Genomic DNA, 18,332 nt, shown 5'->3' on the forward strand with positions numbered 1-18,332 from the left:
TGAAGTATCCTGAAGTCTGATTTGATAAGATGTTTAGATGTAGCATTACACCATATTTGTAATTGTGCTCTCTTTTCAGTTCTGATGCATGAGCCTTACAAGCGTTTTGATTCATCTGATTTAAAGCAAGCAGTAAAAACAGTGCAGAAAAACTAAAAAGACACCTCACTTAACAGGTAGAATTTCCCCCCAAAAAGCTATGATATATATATGTGGAGTTTTATTTTGGAGGATTACCGCTACTCAGAGTATTGACGACAGATTAACTGGAAAAAATAAAGTGATTTGACAGAGGTATGTACAGATTTATGGCTCTCTTTAATCTGCGTGGGGAATGAGTATAGCTTTTAAAATACACGTTTGGATACACATAAAAGTTCTGTGATTTAAGAACTTTGACTTTAATTAATTAATTATTTTTTGTCCAGGAGCATCAATTCAGGAGACATAAGAAGGAATTCTAGAAAGAAGGATGGAAAAAATAGTGTTTTTGAGAGGAAAAGAAAGGTTATTAGCAGGATGAAGAGGCTGGGAAAGGAACTGGCTTAATATAATGTGAAACTGAAAGAGGAGTGTTACAGATAAAAGTGTAATCTATGGTAGGTTGATGTGGGTGAAAGAAACAAAAGCATCAGCACTGAATGGCAAGATGTGGATAGAAGAAATACCAAATTAGAAATTAGGTAGGAAAGAGGACCTGTAAGAATTTTCACCTGGAACACAAAGGGATAACAAAGGAGTGATTCTGACATATTATAATTTATCCCTGAACTCTAGAAATCTACTCTACCTATTGAAGACTGATTTCATTCTTATATTTCTATGAACAAACATTCAAACATATTTGGCAAAACTTTCCAAACATTTTTGTTTATAAATATCTGACAAATTTTTAATTTAATTCAGTGATAATGCTTTTTGTCCTCTTCTCAAATAGTTCATGAACCTCCTTCTACATTTTTATGAAGGCTGCACTATGTCAGAATTTGTTACTGCTTTGAACACCACTCTGCTTTATTAGCCATCCTCAGCATTTTTAGAAATTAGCATCTCCAGAAAGTATCCTAAATTGATATTTAGCCTGAATTTTTTCAAAAAATACTGCATCCCTGGCAACTGCCTTCATGACAAGCCCGCTGCAAACCAAATAAATACACAGTGAAAGATATAAGGTTCATTTAGATATCCGGAACTAAGATATTTTTTTTAGAATTGCTGTTTGTTTAACATTTTATATTTAACAAACATTTAACATTTTATACTGTTTAAATGTTTAATATTTTATATGCATATATCCATACACACACACACACAAATATGCATATATCCATGTTACCATGTTTTCAGTTAGTGTGCTTGATAATTGTTACAAAAGTGTAAATTCTATTTGTATACTTAAATCTCAGCTGTGCTATATGAGAAACAGACACTAACTATCTGATGACCTGATTTTTTTGTTAATAGGATTAATACTTAAACTGAAAATGAATATAACTTTTTCACCCATGTTTTGGGCACCTCCATTCATCACAAGTGCTGCTATGACATCTGTGTGACTGCTGCACATAGAGTTAATGAACTGGTTTCAAGGCATGGTGCTTTCTAAACATGAATTGGAAATATTTAAGTAGGTCAGAACAGAAATCATTGTGTTTTGACAAATAAACTACCTGACAGAAGCCTGCAGATTGAGGAGTAACCCTAAGGGCCCAGTCTGCAGATGAGGCAGCCAAGCGACATGGCACTACTGGTGGATCAGAAAAGCATAGTGGCTCAGATGTACTATTTTGAATTAAAATATAATTTAATGGAATTTAAATGGCACTGGAAAGATATAATGGTAGCTGGTGAAGTTGAGAGAAACTGATTCCTGGTGTGTGGCATATGGTCACTGTGTCTTCTGTCCACTCAGAACTGAGTGACTAGTACCAGACAAAATGTAGTTTCTTTGAAGTATTTGTGTTATATACTTTTGGTAGGGGAGCTTTAAATAGGCTTTTACCTATCCTGTGCCTTTGCACTTCTCAGAAACTGTTAAAGGTATTGTATTTCAGTCAGTTATCTGTATTCTCTCTGTTGAAGTTTCAGAACATGCCTCAACTATTTTACAAAAGCAAGCTTTTGAGGGATGAAGCATTCCTATGATATTTGACTGAGCTCGGGCACAAAGCTTTATGGAAGAGCTGAAAATATATCTGACAGATTTCATCTTCATATCTGGTATCTACATCAACAGTATGCTTGGCCTCTGGAATCTCTGTTTCCTTGGTATTTTGCAGCATGTTGAACAGAAAGAAAGACAACAGAAGGCTGACCTTCCCCTACTCCTGTTCTGGTGATGCGTCTGTGAAAGGCCTAGGATACTCAATTTAAACCACATAGTATATTTGCTAATGCAAGTCTCTAAACAATTCTGGAGATAATAATTGTGTGGATTATGATATCCAGTTCAAAAGTGAGCGAATTCACCTGTGTTTCTCTTCTAAGAGTGGTTTTTATTAGTTGATGAACAAAGTGTACTGGAAATTATTCAAAATAAAATCTTAACACTTATTTGTTAAACATATGGATCCTTCCTACTCATTTACTTACCGTTTTACTGACAATTTGATTATGCAATGGAAAATTGTTGGCAATATAGGAAACCTTGAATATACATCTCAAACCTCACATGGTTTGTCTTTTAGTAATATAGATTTAAACCAGCAGTTACTCACTACAAAATGACAGTATCCAAAATATAATCCTGATCTCAGTGTAAAATGATGGATACTTGTCACTATTGACAAGTGAAATAATTTTTTTCAGGAACTTACCCTTTGGCTGATGCTTGGTTATGCACCTTCTGGATTTCAATATGAAATGGATTTGAGATTAAAACTGGGCATAGTTTTGTTCTTCAGAAATGATAAACTGTGTATCTACTTGAAGAAATTCCACAACTCTTCTGAAATTTTATATTCTTCCTCTTAGTTCAGCACATGGGCAGAACGGAACAAAAACCTGCAGGGACAAGTGGTGATAAACTAGCACATCTTATAAGGTACAACTAGAATGAGAGTTTTAAAAGAATGTTGATTATTGAAAGCAAGTGGTTTCTTCAGAGTCAAGACCAGCACAAAATACATCAATTGTAAGTGAAAGAGAATAATTCAAAATCAGAATAGCTCAAAGAGAATCACTCAAAATATCATATTGAAACTGACAATTGTTTTAACATTTTGGTTTTTTGTATGATGCCATGATGATATAGGCAAGAATATTTAGCAGTCAGGCAACTCACTAGCTAAGTCCCTTCATAATACTGATTAAACATCCTCTTAAAAGTAGATTTTTGACCCTTTTAGGCTGATCTGAGAGCTTTTTCAGAATTTCTTTATTCTGATGGTCGGGCATATTGCAATATCTGTGCTAAATTTTGTTATAACCAGTCCATTCCCATTTGCGCTTGTGCCAACACTGATATTTAGCTTTAACAGCTCCTCTCTTTTCTAAGAGCTCCCCTTATGATGTATTCCAAGACAGTAATCATACTCCTTTTCAACCTTTATTTTGCTCATACAAACAGCTGTGTTCTTCTACCAGAATCATCTCCAAATACAGGCTCTCCATTCCACTGATGTTCCTCGTTGCCCTTCTGTGTACCTCTTCACATTTTGGTAATTTTTTCTTGAATATGGCTGACTAGAACTTCACAGTTTTCCGGAGGATTTTGGAGTGGGCCCTTATACAATGGCATTAATACTTCCTTACTTCTCTTGGAAATGTTTTGCCTGGAGCATTTTAGGATTGGATTTGCCTTCTTCACAGATGCATCACATTATTTCAGGAATTTGTTTCCACAGAAAGGAACAATTAAATTAAAATGATATTGAAATAAGCTCATTCCCACTCTCTTGCTACGTTGACTCAGTAAACAGAGTACATTTCTTAAAGACATCTTTCCTTCATTATGTATCAGATCCCATCTTTTCGCCATAAAAATAGACTTTTTGGTTTAACAGTTTTATTTTCCCCAATAGATCTAACATGATGATCCTCCATATGTGAAATTCAAATGTGGTTTAAACAAAAACGTTTAGAAAGCATAGAGTAAATTTTTATGTAGCCCGTTCAGTCTGTTCCAAAGCATTACATAAGATATGTCACCTCTCTGGAAAGTAGTTTTCAGAAACATATTGCAAATTACTTTAGGTACATAAGAATATATTGAAAAACCAAAGGAGTCTTCAATTGATCAACATTATTATAAGAAACAATAATAGGAGGTGAGTACTTCCTTTGCAAGTACATAAATAAGTCAATATCCTATATATATATTTTTAAGTTATATTAAAAATATGAAAATAAATATTGACTATATTAACATTTCAAAGCACATACTTATCTATCAAAATCCAGTGAAATACCCCTAACTGTGTAAGAGAAACAGTGCTGAACTGACTCCTCAACATAAAACTGAAGGACAAAAAAGACATTTAAATTCAATATATATGACGAAAGACAAACATAACTACATGTTGAAAGGCCAGTGTTTCTTCTCAATGTTCATTGTAAAACGTACCCAAAACAAAAGAAGAAAAAAAACCCCACTTTTTTCCAGAGTTTGTAGAAGAAATTCCTAGAAAATAATACAATTAAAATAGAAGAGGGGGTATGGTTTTATTAAAATGCCAAACAAATATATTGGCTTGTATAAGAATATTGGTGACAGAGGAATCTGAAAGAATACTAGGACAGGAGACTAAATGAGAAGGGAAAGTAACTGCTGTATCAGTCTTTATCAAAAGAAAGACTGCTTTTAGTGGTTAGTGTGTCCTCCTCCTGAAATATTATGGTTTCTGATAATTTTATTATGACATATTATGACTAGAAGACTTCATACGAAAAATGATCATGGTAATAAAATTAAGTATAATTTATTTGAGAGAATCAGGACAGAGGGAAGAAATTAAGTCTAAGTAAATGCATAGTTTTATTAATTAAGTGATGGGTAAATAATTTCTCTTTCAACAGATTACAGAAGACAGTACTGAATGAATGCAATGCATCAAACTATTCACATTTTATTGAAATATCAGAGAATTTCACCTCACCAATTTGACTGAGACAAATTTATGTCATTGTATCATTGTATCTTTATATCAGGAAAATATAGAAAACTTGCTGACAGTTCAATACAGTGATATAGAACAGTAGAATGAGATGGAAGACTCTCTAACAGAGACTGACTGAATTATTTTTATCATTCTGGGTTTATGAAATATATAAAATACAACAGGAGCCAGAAAGGTTTGAAATATGGTTAAAATTAATAAAACAAGAGAACTAGTCATAGGGAGAAAGAAAAGGAAAGGAAACATGCCTGGCGGGAGATAGTAATACTGAAATAAACAAGAGGAGGCAATAGCCAAGGTGTGAAGTACGTCATATATTTAAACTAAAATCTCTCTCAGCAGCATACTCTGATTGAACGATAAGAGAAATGTAGAAAATGGAAAAAATAAACTGGAAATCAACAGGTGATATTTGAATTTGCATTTATGTATGGTCATTGTGGGATACCTCACCTCACAGTAACTGGTGTGAAACCTGTAAGCACCATAAAAGACAGATTAAAACCTGCAACAGAAGGGAAGTTTGCCCTTCCTATACATAGTAAGAAGAAATCACAGCCCTTAAAAAATCTATGCTGATTGTGGTGCAAAGTTTGATTACATATGCAGACAGTGTTTTAGATTGAGTACATTAAGTGCTACTTAATTCTACTTTTAAATTCTATTTTAAATTCTTCCAGCAACTCTCTCTACATTCTGCAACTTGACAGTAAATATATCTGGTGCTTGATCCAAAGCCAAATGCTCAGTGGTTCCAACAGTGCAGAATCAAGCTCCCAGGACTCTCATCTGTAATTGTTACTTTCAACCTTACTTATGAACTGATTGTACCTTACCTGCAGTTCCCTTCAAGTTAGAGACTAATAAAAATAGAAGATAGGACTGAATTTTAAAGTCACTTTGTACATTAATTAAAATAAAAAATAATATGATTGTAAAATATATAATTCCTGAATAAAATGACTAGTCCAAATGCTATTATTAGATAGATTTTGAGATTAAAGAAATCCTTACCACACCTATTTCTATCAGACTGTAGAATGGTGGAAGACCCATTACATGAAGAAACTCAAGCAAGGCCAATACATTAGAAAATATTGTATGGAATAATCCTACAGTGGGGAAGAAGAACAAGCTAAAGTTAGTCCTGGATTAAATCCCAGCTGCAGGGAGTCAGTGAAAAAGTTCTTTCACTGTCATGTTCATGAATACCTTTCAGAAAATTTCCAATATTCCATCAGCAAGGGCTAAATCTGCTGAAAAAAACACAAAACAACTGTTGTGGTTTGAACTTGGCCAGTAGCCAATCACCACATGGCCATTTGTTTACTTCCCCTCACCCCTTCCCTGGTGAAATAGGGGAGGGATGAAAAAAAAAAATTCATAGGTTGAATTAAAAAAAAATTAGTATTAGTAACAAAACAATAGTATCAATAGCAAGTCCAAATGGGTAATATATAATGCAGTTGCTCACTGACTGGTGACTGGTAGGCAGCCCGCCCCCAGCAGCGATCTTGACTGCACCAGAAATCCCGCCGTGCCGACTGGAAAACAGAAACAGAAATGAGACAGCACCGTCCCCTTATATACTGAGCACGACATCACATGATATGGAATACTCCAATGACCGATCTGGGCCCGGCCCCCTAGCTGTGCTACCTCTCAGCCCAAGGAAAGTTAACTCTATCCTGGCTGAAACCAGGACAGTCTCCACCCCTTATTCCATTCCATTTACATTATACTCAATGTAAGGTTCCAAATACATTCTAAGGAATCACCACCCCTTTCCCGGGTCCCACAGATATCATTCCCTTCGTCTGTGGGCCATTCTGCAAAAATGTCTACTGAGTTCATTTAGCCCATAATTTCAGGTTCCATCTGTCATGACAGTCTTTAAGGCTGGAGGAATGAGGTGGAGTTGGCTCAGTCAGTGGAGCAGGAGGCTTTGGATGTGGCAGGAGGATGTTGCGGGGCACTAATTGCAATAACAGGGTTATTCGACAGTTCAATTCATTGGCTATTTTCACCTAAAATCAAATCTCCCTGAGGCACACATCGGACTTCTCCGTCCTTCTGCATTACCCACCAAGTGCACCCACGTCCTTGGGCAAAAGTAATCCCACTTGGGATTAATTGGGTTTACCTTTACCCAATGCAGGAGTAACCCAGACTGTCTTTCCTAACATATTTTTAATGTGCACTACAGGGGCTTTATCCCCATCTACAGTATGTAGGAGGTTTGATTGAGCAGGGCCAGCTTGCTTGGCAAATCCTCTGGTATTGACCAACCAGGTGGCTTTTGCTAAATGCACGTCCCAGTGTGTGAAAGTTCCACCACCCATCAGTGTGTGAAAGTTCCACCACCCATTGCTCTCAGTGTACTTTTTAGCAACCCATTGTGTCGTTCAATTTTCCCAGAGGCTGGTGCATGGTAGGGAATGTGATATATCCACTCAATGCCATGTTCTTTCGCCCAAGTGTCTATGAGGTTGTTTTGGAAATGTGTCCCATTATCTGACTTAATCCTTTCTGGCATGCCATAAGACTCTCTCCTCAAGGCCTAAAATGGTGTTCCAGGCAGTGGCATGGGGCACGGCATAATTTTCCAACCAACCAGTGGCTGCTTCCACCATAGTAAGCACATACTGTTTGCCATGCCAAGTTTGTGGGAGCGTGATATAATCAATCTGCCAGGCCTCCCCGTATTTATATTTTGACCATCGTCCTCCATACCAAATGGGCTTTAACCGTTTGGCTTGCTTGATTGTAGCACATGTCTCACATTCATGGATTACCTGTGCAATAGCATCCATGGTTAAGTCCACCCCTTGGTCACGAGCCCATCTGTATGTTGCATCTCCTCCGTGATGGCCCGAGGAGTCATGGGCCCAGCGAGCCATAAATTTTTCACCCTTATGTTGCCAGTCCAGATCTACTTGAGCCACCTTAGTCTTAGCAGCTTGATCTGCCCGTTGGTTGTTCTGATGTTCTTCAGTGGCCTGGCTCTTGGGTACATGAGCATCTACATGATGTACTTTCACAACCAGATTCTCTACCCAAGCAGCAATATCTTGCCATAATTCAGCAGCCCAGACGGGTTTGCCTCTGTGCTGCCAGTTGCTCCATTTCCACTGTTGTAACCTCCCCCACAGCACAGTTGCCACCATCCATGAGTCAGTATAGAGGTAAAGCACTGGCCACTTTTCTCTCTCAGCAATATCCAAGGCCAGCTGGACGGCTTTCACCTCTGCGAACTGACTCGATTCACCTTCTCCTTCAACAGCTTCAGCGACCCATCATGGGGGGCTCCACACAGCTGCTTTCCACCTTCGATGTTTTCCCACAATGTGACAGGACCCGTCGGTAAACAGGACATATCGCTTCCCATTATCCAGTAGTTTATTATATGGTGGGGCCTCTTCAGGATGCGTTACCTCTTCCTCTGACACCATTCCAAAATCTGCCTTCTGGCCAATTTATAATCACTTCCAGTATTCCTGGACAGCTGGGGCTCCCTATTTGAGCCAGTTGTGTGATTAATGTGACCCATTTACTCCACGTGTCATCAGTTGCATGGTGTGTAGAGGGGACACCCTCTTTGCCCAGCACTGACAGTCAGGGTGCCAGGAGGAGCTGCGCTTCAGTCCCAATCACCTCTGAAGCAGCTCGGACCCCTTCACATGCTGCCAATATCTCCTTTTCGGTTGGAGTATAGTGGTCCTTGGATCCTCTGTATCCCCGACTCCAAAACCCCAGAGGTCGACCCCGAGTCTCCCCTGGTGCTCTCTGCCAGAGACTCCAGGTAGGGCCATTCTTCCCGGCTGCAGTGTAGAGCACATTTTTAACATCTTGTCCTGTTTGAACTGGCCCGAAGGCTACTGCATGAACTGTTTAATTTGTTCAAAGCCTTGTCGTTGCTCTGGGCCTCATATAAAATCATTTTTTTCTTGGTCACTGGATAGAGAGGGCTGACAATCTGACTGTAATTTGGAATGTGCAGTCTCCAGAAACCCACAACACCCAAGAATCACAGAATCACAGAATCAACTAGGTTGGAAAGGACCTTGAAGGCCATCTAGTCCAACCATTAACTGCCAGTTAACCATAGCACTGCCATTTCCCATCTACACCATATCTCTCAGCGCCATGTCGACCCTACTCTTAAACACCTCCAGGGATGGGGACTCCACCACCTCCCTGGGCAATCCATTCCACTGCCTAATAACCCGTTCTGTAAAGAAATACTTCCTGACATCTAGTCTAAACCTTCCCTGGCGCAACTTGAGGCCATTCCCTCTTGTCCTATCACTTGTTACTTGGTTAAAGAGACTCATCCCCAGCTCTCTGCAACCTCCTTTCAGGTAGCTGTAGAGGGCAATGAGGTCTCCCCTCAGCCTCCTCTTCTCCACGCTAAACAACCCCAGTTCCCTCAGCCGCTCCTCATACGACATGTGCTCCAGACCCTTCACCAGCTTCGTTGCCCTTCTCTGGACACGCTCGAGTAATTCAATGTCCCTTTTGTAGTGGGGGGCCCAAAACTGAACACAGTCATCGAGGTGCGGCCTCACCAGTGCCGAGTACAGGGGCAAGATCACTTCCCTGTCCCTGCTGGCCACGCTATTTCTGATACAAGCCAGGATGCCATTGGCCTTCTTGGCCACCTGGGCACACTGCTGGCTCATGTTCAGCGGGCTGTCAATCAACACCCCCAGGTCCCTCTCTGACTGGCAGCTCTCCAGCCACTCCTCCCCAAGCCTGTAGTGCTGATGGGGGTTGTTGTGACCCAAGTGCAGCACCCAGCATTTGGCCTTATTGAACTTCATCCAGTTGGCCTTGGCCCATCGCTCCAGCCTGTCCAGGTCTCTCTGCAGAGCCTCCCTACCCTCGAGCAGATCAACACTCCCACCCAACTTGGTGTCATCTGCAAACTTACTGAGGGTGCATTCGATCCCCTCGTCTAGATCATCAATAAAGATGTTGAACAGGAGTGGCCCCAAAACTGAGCCCTGGGGGACACCACTCGTGACTGGCCTCCAACTGGATTTAACTCCGTTCACCACAACTCTCTGAGCCCGGCCATCCAGCCAGTTTTTTACCCAGCAAAGCGTGCGATCATCTAAGCCTCGAGCAGCCAGTTTTGCCAGAAGAATGCTGTGGGAAATGGTGTCAAAGTTCTCTCAAGTAGAGAAACAACTGCTCCTAATAGACAAGATTCTAGTCCGTGCAGGTGGGGAGTAGACTCTTTAAATTGCTGGAATTCTTGAGATAATTTCTCCACAGCTGCAACGAGGTGAGAAGTGAGACTTCCTTCATATTGTCATAGCCAGTGAGCCAATTCATCCATTGTTGGTCCCTCTTCATCTCTCCAGTCCGTTACTGTTAACACACTGGCATATGGTGATGGTGTGCTCTGTACAAACTTCCGCCACATGGGCCGGGTGCATTGGACTTCATCTGGATCTGTGAGTAGCCATGCATTATCTGGGTCATAGTAAAGCATCTCCCGCATGGCTAGCTCCCTCAAGTATTGAATACCCTTCTCCACAGTGGTCCACTTACTTGGATGACATACAAAATCTTCCTTGAAGGGATACCTCTCCCTTGCAATTGACAGAAGTCACCTCCAGAGACTGAGATTTTGTGTCTTCTTTCCAATGGCTTTGTCAGTGCCCCCTTCCCTAGACAGGGATCCTCGCTGCTTGGACTCCCTACCTTCTAATTCCACACTACTGGCCCCGCTATCCCAGCATCTGAGCAGCCAGGTAACGAGTTGCTCATCTGGATGGCGGCTGAAATCTTTTCACATGTCTCACAACTCACTTAGGGATAAGGATTGGGTGACTATCACTGGCTCTGCCTCCTCCTTCCGTTCTTGTGATGGGCCTCGTTCATCTTATGTATGGGAGCAACTGACACTGTCATGGGTTGGTTCTCTGGTTCAGCTGCAGTGCCTGTCATCTGGGTTGTAGTGGCTGCAGTTTCTGTTCTGGAATTTGGAGTGGTTGCAATGTCTGTTATTTTGTTGCCAGAATCAGAGCCCTTCTCTTCCTTTTGAGGGTGCTGAACAGTGTTTAATAGCACTTGGTAGGCATGGGCTAGGCCCCAGCATGTTGCAGTGAGCTCTGACTCTCTGGAATTACCCAGGTGACAAGATACTTTTTCCAAATATTTTACTAGTTCTTCAGGATTCTGCACCTGTTCGGGAGTGAAGTTCCAATACATCGGAGGTGCCCACTGTTCTAGGTACTTGCCGATGTTACTCCACACCCCCAGCCACTCATAATTCTCCAACCTTGGGGTAGATTTCCAGGTGATACTCTTAAATATTTGCTTAACCCTGAACAAAACATGTACCACATGCAGGAACACACTGGCTCCTAGCAGTAAGACGACCATGTTAATGTCAACATTCCAAGGATATTTGAAATTCCTGAAATTCTCAAATACAATTGTAAACAGCCCCAGAACCAACAACTGCATCCTGTCATAGATCAGCATTACAAAGTACAGCAAAAATGAAATCTTAACCCAACTCTCATGGATGATGAGCAACAGCATGGGGAATATATATGACAAATGAGGTGATAAAATCTTAAGGAGCCAAGCAATAGACATTATGACCCGATCTGTCATTATCTCAAACCTCAGGCCCCACATTGCATGCCAAAAAACTGTCGTGATTTGAACTCAGCTGGTAGCCAATCACCACATAGCCAGTCATTTACTTCCCCCCACCCGTTTCCCCGGTGAAATAGGGGAGGGACAAAAAAAAAGAAATTTGTAGGTTGAATACAAAAAAAAAAATTTAGTATTAGTAACAAAACAACATTGTAAGTCCAAACAGGTAATACACAGTAGTTGCTCACTGACTGGTGACTGGTACACAGCTTGGCCCCAGCAGTGATCCCAACTGCACCAGAAATCCCACCGTGCCGACTGGAAAACAGAAACAGAAATGAGAGAGCGTGCATCCCCTTATATACTGAGCATGATGTCACATGATATGGAATAGTCCAATGACTGTTCTGGCCCAGACTTCTAACTGTGCTCCCTCTCAGCCCAAGGAAAGTTAACTCTATCCTGGCCGAAACCAGGACAACAACCCAACCATAACAACCTACTCTTGCTAGGTATGCATAGAAGCTGGGCCAATAGCAGAATTCTATAAGATTATTTGAATACAAATTTGAAATTAATATTGTTGAAAATTTCCAGACAAAAGTTTTGACATGGCTATTAACTCCAATTTTTTGAATAAAAATTTTAGTTGAGTTTTTATTCTGTACATCTTATTATTGTACAAGAATTTGTTTCAGTTTAGTTCTTCAGTAATCCTTTTGATTCTTCAACCTTAGGTCCATTTGATCCCAATGTTGTAAGAACATCAAGATCAATATGTAAAAAAAAAAAAAAGCTCAGTTACTTGTTATTAATGAACTGGATGTCCTATTTTACCTGAATCATGGAAGAGTAATATTTGGACCCTGCTCCTGAACTAGATATGATATGCTTAACATCTGCACCTCCATTGTATGCAACAGTACATGCCTGTGTTACTGAAAGTAGCTTCTTTTTTTCTTGTGGTTGACAACACAAGAAACAGAGATGAAGAAAGCGAACAGAATACCTACTGAAAATAAAGTTTGAAGATTTTGTACTGCAAAGTATCCCTACCCTACTAGTAAAGCAGCTAAGCCTGCAATGTTTTCAAACCTGAGTGTCTCATTATTATAGTTCCTTGCCATTACATAAATTTTCTGGTATTGAATAAAGATGTATTGTAGAAAAAAAAGGGAATGTGAGAAAACAAGAAAAGTAATGTTAAAAAAAATGCACCTGATTTATGATAAACTGACCTCCTTATTGTATGTGTTCAGCAAGTGAATCCATAAGAAGATCTTTACTGTCTGTTTTAAGATAAAAAAATGTCATCTTTAAAAAAGGATAGTCTGTAGCTACCTAATGATGCTGTAAGATCAAATATTTCAATGGTGTAAATTAAAGTAAGGCTTATTAACACCAGTGGAATATCTGGCTCCATCCTTTTTTTTTTTACTATCTTGGATATTTCACAGATTCTTCATAGAAGTAAGTTAAAATGAACTGAACTCTCTGAGTCACTGAAAAACTTCTACTTTTCTGTAAAAAACCCAAACAATCAAAAAAAGCCCAAAGCTATGTGACTCGGCATATCAACCACTTGTAGCGGGTATCTGGATAACCAAGGAAAACATTTTCATGTCTACCTTACCTTCAGAGTTCTGTATGTCATTAATCTCTTTCCTAAGAAAGAAGATCCTGTTCTGGCATGGACAACTAAAATCACCTTTCTCGTCACAGCCCATTCAGCCTGCAGCCCCACTGCTGATTCTGTCAACACACACACTTTGTCTTTGTCAATGTAAGTGCTCTCCCACTGGGAACTATTTTGAGTTACACACAGATAACAGACAGTGCTAAACAATATAAACTCATAACCCACTTCAGCAGGTTACACAGAAATGGGTCAGACCCATGATTCATCCACTCAGAATCTTCCTTTCAGCTGTGCCCATCAGCCTGCTCCTTGGACCCTTTTCAGGGAGCAGGGGGTGTTTCTGGGGGTGTGTCTGTTTTTCAGGTTATCTTTTGGGTTCCTCATTATTCCACTGCTGAGCCTTTGACCTTCAGTTCATTCTGTGCCTCCCATTGTCCCCTCCCTCCCCAGTTTGTGGTCTTGAACACTTTTTCCCAACCCCTCCCCTCGTTGATCTCTTTTATTAACTACATTCTCAGGGAGGGGTCTGAGGATATATTAGAGATGTATCTTCTTTCCATCTGCAAGAGAAAACAAATAAGCAAAGTAGACATGTACTAATGGTTAGGAAAGAGTAAAAACAGGGCAAGAATACAAGATACTTCCTCTTAATACCTTCCAACGTTTTAAGCGTCCTGATGTCAGGGCCCTAATAGGATTTCTCTTTCCCTGAACCAGTCTTTAGAACTAATGTAATCTTCTTATTTTCACAACAGCCTCTGGAAAGGTTGCTAAATGTTGCATGAAGACTCACCTCCTTGCTTGTTTTAAGTAGACTCCTAATAGCTTCATTAATTGGATCTGAAAGGGTAAGTAACAGCAGAAATCCTCTTTATGCCATTACTTTCAGCTTTTCTTTCTAAAAGTGAAATCATTATCACATCTTTCTCACCCAACAAGATCAGTTTTAGTTAGCACTAGTTTAACAATCATAAAATAAGTTAAATGCAACATCTTGACTCATCTCCTGAACTTGATTCTTCTTTTTGTATACACAACATTTCATTTCTGAGTAATATGGCACATTGTTTGGTTACATCTCTGTTTCATGGTGTTAGACTGGCATAAAAGTCAATTTTGAGTTAATCATAAATACTAAAGATCAATCAAGGAAAAACTGTATTTGTTCTGTTCAACATTATTTCTAGATTGATTATCACTAGGAGCAATACAAGCCGATACACAGCTTTTTTCAGTTATAATTGTCTTGCACATTGTGTATAGTCAGTCTATTGTACACTTTCAGATTTAAATCTTCAAAAGATATTTTTTTTGTTAAACCAGAAAAGAAAGTATGGAATACTTCTCTATTGAAAGGTGCTACTGGTACTGTTAAATGTAGGTACTATTAAAATGTAATAGTAATGATGTTTTTATTTAAATTTATCACAAAACTTTCATCTTAAATCTGATGATGATTGCAAATCTATAGCAAAAATATATTTGGCTATTGTGGAAGTTGTGGTACTACTACTTAAAGTGTACTTCATAATATAGAATGCAAATAATTGCCATTAAAGAAGTAATAGAGATAGTATTTTTCTGTTTAAGGAAGGAACAACAATGGACATCTTCTGACTGGCAAAAGCTCAGCTAATTAACATATTGCAGGAAATACAGTTTGGGAAATTTCATGGTGTTTTCAGGCAGATCAGGTGAGACTCCCTGAACTGCTGTGCTGCTTAACCCTTGTCCAGCTGGCCCCCATTTCTGTGAGGCTTCTCCACATGAATGATCTATTACTAATAATTTACTTAGTGTACAAAACATCTCCTAACTGCTTTACTGCACAGAGACTTTTTTACATAACTGTTTTTGCACTTGTAAAGCAATTTTCACTGGCTATTTAGAAGTTTCTTACCTACGTGCAATGGTAATTGCTGCATCAGCAACTCTCTGGGAGTCTCTGGATGGGATGTGTCTCTTTGAGATGGCCAGATTCTCCATCCAGGATGTTGATCTACACACTGAAACATACCATTTGGTTTGGGTACAGCAGGATCTGCCTGGGGCGGATCTCCAGGGAAGTCAGAGAGGCTTCAGCAACTACTTAAGTACATGATCATGAAGGTGGCTAGGAGTTCATTCAATCACTTGGTTCACTGTCCCAAATCAGTCCGTTGACTCATCTATTCAGTTGAATAACTGAGGAGTTAATGACTTAAGGGCACTAGATGTGGATGCCAGCACAACCCTGATACCACTATGCCATGATTACAACCATAGGACAAATTTTAATTTCATCCTTAAATCTCATTTGCAACATGTATGACCGCATCATTGTATGCATATGTGCTTACTGTATATGGCACTTGGTCTCCTGGCTCAATTATAGTCATAATCTACAAACATTATGAAACTTCACACACCTGCCACACATTACAGCAATGCAGATATATCTGTTGAAGCAGCATGTCTTTTGAGTCCTACAAATAATGAGATATAAAAATGTGAAGATGGAGGAATATAAAAGCTCAGAATACTCAGAGTATTTTCTCCACAGTTAACAGCTCCTGATAATCCAACTGAGTTTAATCCTGCATTTATATCATAAACAAGTAGGAGCATTTGGACAGAGATGTATTTGCACCATTAGTTTCCATCAAAGTAATTTTTAAAGAGTAATGAAAATCAGACAACTTAACATGATTGGCAGTTCTTCAACCTTCTTCATTGCCCAACAAAATGTCTTTAAACTGTATACTGAATCAAGCAGTCCACCAAAGATCTTGGCTGAAATGAATGTTTAAGAAATAAGGTTTACTCATAGTAAGAGTCCACTGTTTTGAAAACTGTTCTGTTGTATCAACCACTGAATTTTTTCATACTAAATGGACTATTAATTCCCATAAAATGCAATCAAAAGTGGAAATTAGGACATACTTGGCATATATTAAATACTTTCTATAGCCACACACAGGAATCCTCATGCACACACATAATGGTCTACTTCGACTGATATTTCCATTCATGCCATTTTGCCAATAGCCAACAAAAAGATCATCCAGTTTCAGAACAGACACCTAACTGTGGAGCTTGTTAAGCTTAATAACAGCACAGAACAAAAGCGTAGGTGAAAGTGGTTCTGATCAAGGACTGTATTTTTAACTGTTTTCCAATATACTTGTATCTAGGGACTCTCATTTTAAACTTAGAGAAGGGAAAAGATCATGTCAGAAGACAGGTTAATATTTGACACTGTAGTGGTTTTGAATAAATGCATGGCAGCTAAAATAAAATTCTCAGGTTGCTGTAATGCTTTCACCTGAGCATTTGGTGTCAATGTTTTACATCATCAATTTCCATGTTGCTTTAAAAATAAGTATGGATAGTTATCTATAAAGCAATTTATTTCAGAAATTACACAGTCAATGCATAATGCTTCCACTCTAATTTTATACCTGATGGTCATTCCTGCCTTCCTCTCCCCCATGGCATTTTACTTCTACAGCCTTTTCACAGACTTTGGGTTCCAATTAGGAAAGCAAAGTAATTTGACAGTGTATTCTCTCTGTTTTTAACGACACCACACAGCAATTTAGTTCTTCCATATAAGAAAAGCCATATAAATTTAGCCCTGTCATTTTACTCTCCACTTAGATGTAAAGAAGAAAAAAAAATGAAAAAATCTTTCAGAGATTTGCATTTTGACCATCATATAAGTATACTGATCATGGCTGGATCCTAGCACAGTCATAATAAACTGCTATAAGTGAAGAACTGGGTGGAGAAGTCCAAAACATCCATATGTTTTCACAGGCAAGCTTTGGTTTAAGTGCTGCTTCTTCCTTTAAGGTTTGTTCTTTTTCTATTATGTGAATAGGTACCAGGTCCAGTACATTTATTTTACAGCAGTTTCAAGATAGTTGCAGTACACATATGGAGTATGAAATTTGAGAATCTGGGAGATGGAGAATCAGGTAGGTGATTTTCTAACCTATGCTGCATTCTTCTTGATGCAGGAAAGGATTTGGATCTTGGAAAGAAAGTAGTTTAGGCAGGAATTTTGACTTACAGTTTCCTACATTGCCTTTCAGCTGTCAGTTCAGATCCCAGTCATTCACTTTCTGCAGTTTTTCACAGCTGGACATCATCTTTGCTACCCTGAATAGCTTAAGAGAATCAGAAAGTTCTGTCATTTTAGTATTCACCTCCTTTTTCCAGAATGCATATGAGTATGTTGAGCACCAAAGAACCCAGCATAGATATCTATGGAACTTCTGCGGTGAACTGTCTTCCACTGCAAGGATGGCTGTTCATTCACTCCTGTCTTCTGTTTCCTATTTTTTGATTAGCCTTTATCCTATAAAAGTACTTTCCCTGTTTAGTTTTCTTAACAATATTCTGGGAGGTATATGAGTGAAAACACTCTACAAATCCAGAGGAATAATAGTCAGATCTCCTTTATCTAAATGCATGTTAATCTTTTCAAGGAACTCCAATAGGTTTGTGACATCTCATATTTATCCATATGTCCCTTAATTCCAGTCTTTATGCATCCGTAGTTCCCCTGGAGCTCTTTTTTAAAAATTGGCATTGTTTTAACCACTTTCCAGTCCTCTGACACTGAGTCAGTTTACTACACACCACAGTTTGTAGTTTGGCTATTTCACACTCGAGTTCCCTCAAAACTCTGGGGTAGAAGCCATCTGTTCCTGGTGATTTGTTATTGCTCACATTGTCTCCTTGATCCATAACCTTTTCTGCCGATACTTCAATTTTAGACAAAGCCTCTGACACATACTCTGAAAAGAGGGGTCCCTGCTTCTACACTTCAAACTCCTCCATGGTTAACATGAATGGGAAAAAAACGAAAAAAAAAAAAATCAATGTTATAAACTTTGTCTACTTAGGACATTCTTTCTATATTTCAATTGCTCTATTATTTCTGCAGATTCTCGTATTTGTTGTATATGAAA

The sequence above is a fragment of the Strix aluco genome, chromosome 1, assembly GCF_031877795.1.
Source record: "Strix aluco isolate bStrAlu1 chromosome 1, bStrAlu1.hap1, whole genome shotgun sequence".
Classification (NCBI taxonomy): Eukaryota; Metazoa; Chordata; class Aves; order Strigiformes; family Strigidae; genus Strix; species Strix aluco.